This window comes from Uranotaenia lowii, chromosome 2, assembly GCF_029784155.1.
Source record: "Uranotaenia lowii strain MFRU-FL chromosome 2, ASM2978415v1, whole genome shotgun sequence".
In the NCBI taxonomy this organism is placed as follows: Eukaryota; Metazoa; Arthropoda; class Insecta; order Diptera; family Culicidae; genus Uranotaenia; species Uranotaenia lowii.
In genome coordinates, this window is record NC_073692.1 from 400,955,859 (window position 1) to 400,968,235 (window position 12,377).

General features: G+C 32.6%; 1 protein-coding gene across 1 annotated transcript in view; it reads right to left on the reverse strand.

The window, feature by feature from the left end:
- LOC129743336 (uncharacterized) overlaps positions 1-12,377 on the reverse strand; it is a 41,886-nt gene that overhangs the window by 12,606 nt on the left and 16,903 nt on the right. The window lies entirely within an intron of this gene.

The following is a 12,377-nucleotide window of genomic DNA, read 5'->3' on the forward strand; positions in this document are numbered from 1 at the left end:
TTTTGACAATTTTGACAATTTTGACAATTTTGACAATTTTGACAATTTTGACAATTTTGACAATTTTGACAATTTTGACAATTTTGACAATTTTGACAATTTTGACAATTTTGACAATTTTGACAATTTTGACAATTTTGACAATTTTGACAATTTGACAATTTGACAATTTTGACATTTTGACAATTTTGACAATTTTGACAATTTTGACAATTTTGACAATTTTGACAATTTTGACAATTTTGACAATTTTGACAATTTTGACAATTTTGACAATTTGACAATTTTGACAATTTTGACAATTTTGACAATTTGACAATTTTGACAATTTTGACAATTTTGACAATTTTGACAATTTTGACAATTTTGACAATTTTGACAATTTTGACAATTTTGACAATTTTGACAATTTTGACATTTTGACAATTTTGACAATTTTGACAATTTTGACAATTTTGACAATTTTGACAATTTTGACAATTTTGACAATTTGACAATTTGACAATTTTGACAATTTTGACAATTTTGACAATTTTGACAATTTTGACAATTTTGACAATTTTGACAATTTTGACAATTTTGACAATTTTGACAATTTTGACAATTTTGACAATTTTGACAATTTTGACAATTTTGACAATTTTGACAATTTTGACAATTTTGACAATTTTGACAATTTTGACAATTTTGACAATTTTGACAATTTTGACAATTTTGACAATTTTGACAATTTTGACAATTTTGACAATTTGACAATTTTGACAATTTTGACAATTTTGACAATTTTGAAAATTTTGACAATTTTGACAATTTGACAATTTTGACAATTTTGACAATTTTGACAATTTTGACAATTTTGACAATTTTGACAATTTTGACAATTTTGACAATTTTGAAAATTTTGACAATTTTGACAATTTTGACAATTTTGACAATTTTGACAATTTTGACAATTTTGCAATTTTGACAATTTTGACAATTTTGACAATTTTGACAATTTTGACAATTTTGACAATTTTGACAATTTGACAATTTTGACAATTTTGACAATTTTGACAATTTTGACAATTTTGACAATTTTGACAATTTTGACAATTTTTGACAATTTTGACAATTTTGACAATTTTGACAATTTTGACAATTTTGACAATTTTGACAATTTTGACAATTTTGACAATTTTGACAATTTTGACAATTTTGACAATTTTGACAATTTTGACAATTTTGACAATTTTGACAATTTTGACAATTTTGACAATTTTGACAATTTTGACAATTTTGACAATTTTTTGACAATTTTGACAATTTTGACAATTTGACAATTTTGACAATTTTGACAATTTTGACAATTTTGACAATTTTGACAATTTTGACAATTTTGATTGACAATTGAATTTTGTCATATTACTTTAAAAAATTCCTTTTTTCAAATCATTTGAAATTTTCTTCATTCATTTCATTCTCATTTCATCGTGTACCGGAAAATAGAGTACCTACAGTTTCAATTTCTGCCGACCTATGAAGTAATAGCGGCATTTGACACTCCGTTACAGGCTGACAATGTCAGTTATTATGCAAGTGACATCACCCGGCAACAAATCGTTGCCGCTTTAACCGTTAATGGTTGCTGCTTAACTTTGGCAGCTCTTTTTGTTATCATAGTTGCAGCAGCCCCGGGCCCACGCCCCCGCATCATCGCTGCTAAAACTGCAGCCTTTAATTTGATTCAATTGTATTCAACATAGCTCCAGCCTCTTATTCGCACATCATTGGATGCGCTCGGTCTGTCTTTAACTAAAAGATCATTGAAACAGCAACAACAAAAGGCAGCGAGAAAAAAAAAACACTTCAAGCTCATGTTTCTGTTGTCGGATCTATGCTACAGTTGAAAGAAAGAGTTTTGCTTTTGATCCGCTACCTTAGAAAACATGATGCTTTTTGTTCAGTGTAGGTACCTGGACGGAGAAAAGCTTTCGATTCTCCTAGCAGTTCCGTGGGAGTTATCTTAGAAAAAAGTTTTAGTTTTTCAATTGAATCTAACGTAACCCAAACTTATCGATATCAAGAAGGCATTTTAAGTTCGAACCCGGAAAATTTGAAAGTAATTAATCTTAGGAACCTTTATTCAGCCAATATGGAACTTGAAAGGCACTTTTTCAAGTAAATTCAAACCTTATGTTTTGGAAAGTTCGCAAGCTTAAAATCAACCTGAAATATTTCATAAGATGCCGGGAAAGGAAAAACGAGTAGAAATGTCAAATGAAATTCGGATTCAATAAAATAGAGGGTTTTTTTATCGAAATTCTCCAACGAACGATAACGAAACCAAATCTGACTCATTCGAGTTGGATAACTGCCAGTTTAGTTTAGTCTCCCGAGGAAAATCATGTATCCGATCGATTTCTCTGCCTTTCTTCGGCAAGAAAAGCCACAAAAACGCCAACAAAACTGATAGTAAAATTCATTTAAAAAAAATTAAAACGATTTTCATCTTCACTGCTCTTCGCCAGCTAGCAGCAGTGGTCCGAAAAGACCCTCAACTGGAATCTGGCTTTCAATTTCGCGAACAAAATTTGCCCGCGAAATGAGCATAGTTTCCATTGTTCCGCTGCAGCATAAATGCACCGCACACATAGCTGGGCGTGAAAAGCCGAGCCATGCTTCGATGAAGGAGAAACCACGTGGGGCGGTTGTTGAAAAAAAAGATGGAGGAGAAGAAGCAAAAAAAAAATACATCACACCACGACTGGATGCTGTTGGTGGAACAGATTTTTACTTTTTGTAACATGCCTGGTGCAATTTCGTTTGCATTTGGCTGCACAACTTGCAATTAATTGTTCACAACAACATAATCCGGAGCTGATGATTAGGTAGCGAGCTGCTGACGAAATCGGCGCTGCGCGAGTGGCTTTATGATGATAATTAACCTGCTCATTGATAGTGCGGCCTGAGAGCAAAACACAGTTTATTGACTCAGATGTGTATTTTTATTTATTAAGATGTTGCATCCGTTTTCCTGGGGCTGATTTCATCACGATTTAAAAAACTTATAGGAGTAATTTCAACAAATTATCATTGGGTATAAGTAAAGAACTTTAACCCTATAGAAAAGTTTTTGAAAAAAACCGTCAATGATCGTCGAGCAGCTCCTTGATATTATTTAGATTCGATCTCATGATTGAACTCAAAAATTTTCTCAAGATTTTTTGTTCCTTCAAAAACGCTTTTTTTGCTACCTTTCTTGTAAAATATTTCAATTAGAAATTAGAAAAATTAGTTTATCAATGGCCTAAAAAATTATTCAATTATGCAAGGCCATGGAGGGTTAGAGATTTACCCCAAACCAACGAACCAAAAATGCTGTTCGCTTGACACGGTTTGTTTCATAAAAGGACTCAGGGAAAAAAAATACACTAACACTAATTTTGGCATGAGCAGAAAGTAAAGCTTTTCCGGGTTCATTTCCACCAAAAATTAAAATATTTGGTCGATGACCCCCCATACAAAATATTTTTGAAAATTATCTATTTGAAATCTTAAAAAAAACATACAAATATTTGAGGTGTTTTTTTCTAAATTTCAGAGGTGCTAATTCTCTTAGTTCTAACTTTCAATGTTTTTAAATTGAACTGGTAGCTCCACAATCATATCAAAAAGTTTACATAGTTACAAAGCTATTAAAAAACAAAGAAAATTGCTTAAAAAATATCTTTTAATCCTAAAATTTAAAAATTGGCTGGCAATTGCTGTCAGCAGTCTGAAAGGGCCAAATTATCTAAAATTATTTGAATTATCTGAAATTATGGCCGTAGGAACGGGGGGGGGGGGGGTGTTTTGGGGGTTAAACACTCCCCATCAGTGTCCAAAAATGTCAAGCAAAGTGTTCTTCTCTAAACTCAAAATTTTAAATTCATAACAAAAATTTCGATGAACGACTCAAGTTATTCAATAGTATCAATCTTGACTCGAACTAAGACCAAAACCTCGAAATCTTATCCCAAGTCCAAAATGTCCACTTGTTGATAGAATCTTAAAGACTGTACTCGAAAAACGCTATCAAAAGTTATTCACATAATAAGTTGGTGCATAAATTTTGGGTACAGTCCTTAGTCTAAAATATGGAGTTTTCAATAAGATTAGACTCACTAAGGTCGCCTGATTGCCTGGATTTTGCCCAAAACAATTTTTTTAACAAAATTTATCCAAATAAACTAACTGATGTGTTTGGATGGAAACAAGTATTTTCTTCTAAATATTATCTGAAGAATTCCTAAATTTGGCCGGATATTTCCCAGATTTTGGGTTGTAAGCTTTGGAATCGTGTGCCCGGATTTTGCAAGGTTTTTTAGATAAAACAGCCCACATTTTTCCTGCCCGGATAAGTGCGGAAAAATATCTGGTGAGCTTAGGTTTGAATAATTTCCGATACTGTGGTACAATATTTTTTTCATAAATCTAAATTTGTTGCCCGTGACCGGATTGTGAAATCTGAATCCAGTTTATAGTTCTTGATTTTCAGTTTGGTTCATCAATGGGACAAAACCATTATCCGGATCTTGGTTTTGCATTTAAAACTAAAATAAGATTCATTTGACATGACTCATCATTCCAGAATATTTAAAAAAAATAAAATAACAAAACCATTTTAAAAATTTGGATTTGATATTTTTACTCTTAATTCTTATGCCGAATTGAAACTTTCAAAATTCTATAATGGTGATCCAGAAATGAATTATTAGAGTTTCATCATTCGGAAATTTCAGTCAGGATAGGAATTCCAAATTTGATTTCAGGTTCAGAATGTTGAAATCAGATTCGGAATTAAAATTCAAAATTCCTAAAAACAAAACATAAAAGAGCTAAAAATCACTACTATAAAATAAAATCTTAACTCATTTTCTAAAATGATTTCAATAATGAAATAAATTATTAATGATAATTTAATGTTGGTAAAATAACTTGTACTTCATCTTCGGGTTCAGGTAATATATTTTATTTGTTTGTTGTTTGACATTATTCATATTGTAGATACTTAAAAAAAATTTTAACTAAAATCAGAATGTATCGACTTTACAAGAGTTTGAAATAAATCTGCTTTGAACCCCAAAAAAGTTTCTTTTTCAAATAATGCCTACAAGATCCCTCACTCATTCCTTTTTTGCAAATTAAAAAAAAACTTATCACTTTAAGGACATATTTTCGAAAGTAATGATTTTAAATGAATAACTACTAATATATAAGAACCTAGAACCCGAATAATGAGATACTTTTGGTATCACTTTTTTTTCACTATTCAAGCATTTCTTAGCAAAATGTTCTAGGAAAAATTTTGTCACCAAAACATCCCCTATGAGGCAGTTCTTCCTACGGCCCATGAATCCATTTGAATCCATTATCTTTAGATTTTCTGATTTTGGAAACACTGGAGGTATTTTATTAAAAAAAAGCTTAATGGTTAGAAAATCAATTAATACAAGGAACAGCTATAACTTTTTTGTGGTAACGAATCTGGAGTAGAAACGTTTGTCTTTATTTAAGCTTTAAAAAAATTAAGAATTTCCATAATCAAAAGTAAACGATCCGTTAAATCAATTTTTGATGTGAGTTCAGTTTTTATACTTCTCCTGAGTCAAATGTCTTAAAAACCCATTCGCACTTCAGATTTAAGGCTTCAATTTTGCATGTTAATTTTTATTGATTAAATTATTATAATAAGCCTGGAGTGTATTTTAAAACGTTTTATTTCTTTTTTTAAGGAGGGGGTAGGGTCTAACGGGTATAAAAAAACACCATTTTCACGATTTTTTTCTAGAGCTATAGTTCAAACAAATGTATTCAAATTTCAAGCATTATACAAAGCATTGTTAAAAGAACATTTAGTAATTTTTTCGTAGAAAAATATTGAAAAATGAGCCGGTGACGGAGCATTTTCGAGGATGCCTTTTAGAAAACAGGATTTGCGGTGGACACTGTATCTCAGCACAGAATCATCTGAAGTAAAAAAATCAGAGCAAAATATTTTTAATTGATGTTTTTCTGGACCCCAACGTTTTTATTAAACTTAAAAATATTTTTATGAAATGTTTGTGGCTGTTTGAAGTAAAAACTACGATTTTTCACGAAAAAATCCGCCATTTTTCACCTCTAAAATCTCCCCAAAGTAAAAAAATCAAAAAAGAAAAACGTTGGGGTCTGGTATTTTATATGTAGAAAATATGTTCCAAATTTGAAAAGAATCGGATAAGTCGTTTTCAAATGACGATGTCCACGGACTTTAAAAATGTGCTTTCGAGAAAAACGCGTTTGAAGTTTTTGCTCTTGCTTTCTTGCAGTATAAGATAGGAGGAGATAAAGGCCTATAACTTCTACAGTTTTGCTTCAATTGACTTGAAAATTTGACACAACATTCTTGAAATGTTTTACAATAAGAAAATAAAAAAATAAAAAAATCGATTTTTTGAAAGTGTTAGACCCTACCCCCCCCCCTTAAGCCCAATTTTAGTAACCCTCCTGTACACTGTGATTCTCTTTATTCAAAGAGCAAGCATTACTTTTAATTTTAAATAATTCTAGCTTCAACAGTTTTCAACCCAGAAAATAATTACAATTATCTGTAGAGCTCTTTGCTTTTAATTGAATTTTAAAGTTGTTAGGATTTTTTTTTTAAATGGATGAATCTAGTCTAAAACTGTGACAAAATTCAAATTATTCCGAAAAAAATATCTTTTCGTCGATCTTAAATGTACAGAAATCAACATTATTGTTGGCAAAAGTGAATTGCAAATGATCGATAGCAAACTAGCCTGAAATACGTTGGATTCATCGTGTTTTGCTCTTCCCATACTGATTTTAGTTATTCTACAGAACACTGCATTTTTTCTTTTCTATTTATTAGAACATTAATAAAACATTAATATTACAGCAAAAAAAAATCATAATTTCTACAATTTTATTCCAGTTGTGGTAAAACCCTCTAGAAATCATTAATTCAAAGTAACCATAGAAATCTATTAAAACTAAAAAAAAAATTAAGATGCAAAAATGTGGCCTGAAAAAACTGAATATTTAAAAACTGATGAAGCATCTCGGGCTCAATGATCATTGAATAGTCAATAAAGCTAAGCTATGCTAAGCTAAACTGCCTAAAATATGTGTTCTAGCAAAATTCTAGTTCAGAATAAGGAAAAAATATTCTGAATAATCTGAATTTTGTGCATTTTTTATTTTTTTTTAAATTTTTCTAGATAAAATTGAATTTTGACTTATTCAAGAAATTAATCAATTCCAATCCATTCTTAATGTCTTCCCAGCAGCCTTATGAAGTATTCGACTATCAAAACGAAATAATTTACAAATAAGAAAAGCGAAAAGTAACAATAAGAGTTCATTGATTGAATTGATTTAAATTGAGTTTAAAAATAATAAACATACAATGTTCCAATTTTCAATTTCCTCTGAAGTTTATAAACAATTTTTAAGTAAGTAATGTATTAGAAAAAAATGCAACACTTTGTTTTGTTAATAACTATTGAATGTATGGATGGAAATTGACGAAGTTTTCAACGAAGTTGCTTAGTGATGTATTGTTTACATGTGCGAAGTTTTGTGACGTTCTGTGAAGTGGTGTTGGATAGTGTCCTATAAATATGTTTTTGTGAGAGTTGTGAGATAGTGTCCTATGAAGAAGTTTTTCGCCTTTTTTTGGGCATCGCTCGCTCCATTTTTAATGTATACTATGAAACACCCTTTTTTGCAAATCAAGATTTTTTTGATTACGTTTTCTGGTTCCTGATCCTTTCCTTTAAAAAAACTCAAAAATTTTAAATTTGTCGAAGTTATGACAAATTCGGCCGATTGTCCTCCTTCGGCACAAAAACAACATATTTGATTTCTATCACTCTCTCCACAGTTTTCGCGTAAAGACACGATTGGAGAGCCAACCAAAACAAAGTATAAATTTGTAGCCAGTCTCCTCAGAAACTAGGCATTACATATTCCTTCTTTTTTAACTAAAAAAATACAGGTGAGATTAGTCATCGAAAAGTTTCTGGCTGAAAACCTGCCAGGTGCCCGATAAAGGCTTCGTTCTGCTGTCCATTGCGATATTTTTTTCAAAATATGTTCCTACTAGCGATTCAAATATTTTGCGCACGATTTGACCATCGTATTTTATTCATTTTACCGGTGCGCAGTTTTCAAACCTTCTAGAAACGAAGTTTATTTGTCCGCTAGATGGAGTAGTCAGAAAAATTTACTTTGTTTTATCATTGCCTCCATTGAAATTTTCGGATTACGCTTGATATGATTTCTACCTATTTTCGGGTCTCCCAATGGGACTTTCCGGAATTTTTTTCGAACCTCCCCAAAAACTTTTGTCTATAAATTTCTGTATTAAACGCTATCTCAAAAACTACTTAACAGATTGTCACAGAATTTTGCAAACGTACACATTACATTAATAGGTAGCTTCACTAAGAATTTCATCAATTTCCATCCATGCATTCAAAAGTTATTCACAAAATTCATGCATGATTAAAAAAAACATTTAGATAAGGACCGAATTTGTAGTTAAGTTATGAGAACATTTAAGTAATCTGCAATAAAATAGTTAAACCTAGAGAACCTAGAGAAGATGCTCACTTTCGTAACATATATGAAGGCATTTACAGCAGCTGTATTTCGTCTTTGTTTATGCAATTTAGTGGTGTCCTTCAAAATTAAGATTTTTATCTTCGCGTTGTCCTGATTTTTGACAAAACTATCTGGCACTTTTGCTGGACAATAGTAAAAAGTGTTGATCAGGGAAGCCGCCCCAATAAATATTCATTTCATAAATTTACGTACAATGATAAAAAAAATATTTGAGAAATTTTCCTTGATAATCATAAAAATTTTTAACGGCACCGACTCATTTAACATAGTTTTTTTGATATAGATACAAACAAAAGTAATCGTTAGATATATGTTGAACTAAATAAGGCATAAATCAGAATTGCATTTATATTATTTTACAACTGTAGGGGATGTTGGAGATGTATTAACTTTTGTATTCAATCCTCAATTCGCACCAGCCTTTCGGAATTTTGAAGCGCAAACTTAATTTATTACTAAACATCTGTCAAGTTATTCGGAAGACTTTTGTCTGAAGCTTATCAAACCCACATCCAAGTTTCACAAATCCACAATCATTTAAAATAACACGGAAATTAACAGAAAGTTCGTTGCACTTGACCTCACTTGAGAACTTGGCTACGACCTTCAAAAACAATGATGAAAATTTATCTCTTGAATGTACGGGATCTTCGGCAATCATTTCATTGAGTTTTTGATCATGGTTAAAAAATTATGAACATTAAAAAGACCTTTTTGCCATCGTCTCTACATTTTGGATACAAGTTGCCATAAAGTTAAATAAGAAAAATACAGATTTTGAGCTCGTTTTCGGTACAAATGACAGAGTTTTGAAATTTGGTATAGATTTGTACAGATTTTTGGCATTTGGTGTAAGGCATGCAGCTTTAATTAGATCATTTTAACGATTCTGACTTAACGAAATACTCATAGTTGATCTCAGTGATTGATTAAAGAAACTAGGAGTGGTATACCTTTTGGGAATTGCATGGATTCCAAACACAAGAGTTGTAAAAATAATTGACGCTCCGTGTATTGGATTTTCAAAGGTCGTCGGTACAGATTTTCGACAAAAAATCACAGATGAAAAATTTTTTTTTTCGGTTACTGGTACAGATTTTGTTGCTGAAAACAGTGTTCTTTTTTCTCAACTCTTTGTTGTTTGCTGGTTTGAGATCTACGACATAAATAAAGTGTACGACTTTAACATTGTTACCCTGTATTAATCAGAACAAAATTTCAAGTCCTTTCTAGATCTCGTATAGCAAAACACAGAGGATCCACTAGTTTTAAGAAAAAAAAAACTCATAACGATTTGTTCTACAACTCCAAGAACGTGCGTTTTAACGGAAAGTTCTACCAAACATTCTCCTTCAAAATTCTGAAAGGACGATTTTAAAGGTGACAGTTTTGTAGAACTTTCCCAAACTTGTGGTGAGAACAAGTTTAACAAGCATGGTGAAGGCAAATTGTTTCGATTGCATTCCTCATTAGCGTTTAATTTATGTTGATACCAGGCACAATTTTATAACATTCACTCAAGCTCTTAGGTTTTCATGCATGCTGGTTATAGCATGTATGCATTCTAAATGAGAGCGCGAGTCACTCCTGGCTTTCACTTCGATTGAATCCTTTTTTTCCGATTCGGTCAAGCACGTGCGTTGGAAGTGCTCCCGCATCCGCATTCTGGTATAATTAAGACAACATTTGAACGAAAAATTTTCAAAATTGGGCTGTATCCAGAGATCAACTCCGACTAACTTTTTACACAGTATGTAAGTGCCAAAAGTGAAAAGAACTTGTGTTACCTTTGGACGTCCTTCTCTTTAAAAGTGCTGAAATAAGAACGGAATTGTCCACTAACGAAGTCTTGGAACGAAAAAAAAACAGTTCAAGACGTTTTCTCACGCTAGAATGCGCATTCTAAAAATCTACACTCAGTTTGTTCTGATTTTACCTACTTAGCAATTAGTCTACGAACAATCCTTGACTCTTCCCACGTTTATGCGCTCCCTTTCATTCTGCAAATCGGGGGGAAACCGAACCAAAAACATAAATAAAATAAGAAAAAGAGCGAGAAAAACCGGGCTACAAGCTCAACACCCTCAAACAAGAAGCTGTCCAATGCCGTGTGCAGCAAGCACTTGGGCAACCTTCAACAAGTCAACAATGGCAAATTTATGGTTTCATCTGATTTCCTCCCCTAGTCCACCTTTGCACAACCTCTTGGCTCGACTTGGAAACATCTCCCAACAGCATTATTGGATCAGCTTAAGGTTTTCCACACAAACTGCAAGTTGGTAGTTCCCGGCCAGCTCAAGATCACCTCTGAAGGAAGTCGGGTACCCTCTACTGAAGGTAAGCACTTCCAGTTAAAACGGGCACAGCATCACTGCTTCTTCTTCTGCCACTTCTAGGAAATTATCATCACACTCGTGCTGGAAAACAAATAGTTCGGTGCAATTTTTTGTCTCTTTATCACTTTTATTTTTCCACCAATCCTAATAAATAGCGAGCCCTCAGCAACAGCACGCTTCATTGCACTTTTATTCTCACTTTTTTGCTTGCTGCCCTTCTTCCCGATTCTTCTCTCCGCTACCTACTTGTTGCGGTTCTTGTATTTGTTTTTCTGGTTCGCTTTTGTTTTTTTTTCGCTTATCTATTCTCCCGGCCGCGAGTCTTGTTTCGAATGATTGCTCCATGACTTTACTTTTTTTTTGCTGTGCTAGGCAAGCTCCCTTAGGGATCCATCGGGAAAATTCCCAGGTGACGATTTCTGTGTTGTTTAGCATGTTTTTCGTTATCTTTCGGTTCTCGTTTTCTTTTGTTTTCCTCCCAGTAGTAGTGCAGTGGCCGTTGGATGACTTCTAGGCACGTTCTGGACTCTGCCGGGTCAAAGAATCCATTTGTTCGAGGGGGAAGCAAATGGCTGGAATGCATTGCCCGAAGGTTTAAAATTTTTTACAATACCACGTTTCGACAAAATACGACAAATTTTCATGATTTTTAGAGAACCTCTAAAAGTATTTTTAAATTTACGATTGACCTTAAGTATATTTAATAGATTGTCTACTTTTCTGGTTCAATTTAATTCAGAACAGAACAGGACACGTGTTTGATCCAGGCATCCCAGGCAGACACGTGTTTGACCTAAACGGAAATAATGATAAAATGTCGAAGTGAAAGCAGTAACTGATATTGATTCGATTGTAAAGATGTCGCATAAAAACTGTGAGGGTGAATGGCGACGAAAGTTGTGCAATACGGCCAATGTAGCTGCAACGATGTGATGTTTCGGAGAAAAAGTCTTCTAATAAGTTCCGACACGAAAAAAATTTAAAAAAAAAAATAACGGTAAAATGTGATTAAGTGTTTAAAAATCATCATGTAAACTTAAAAAATCTGGAAATTATTACTTTTAAATTATTTATGTAAGCAAATGGAAAAATATATTATTAGAAGGAAGATAAAAGAACTTACATCTGAAAATATGTACATCACTGAACCCCGAAAATACCCAAACTTGAGAACTTTCCCCGCCAACCCGAATGAAACTCCCTCCCTACAGGTTTGGCTATTGAAGGCATAGCTCAAAGTTAAGCTATTAAAGGAAAACTCATCTCCCAAAATCTTATACCGCAATAAAATGGAAATCAAAATAAAAAAAAATTACTGCAGGTACGGGAATCACACCCATACCTACAATGGCTCTGCGATTACCATCTCAGGATGCTAACCGCTCGACC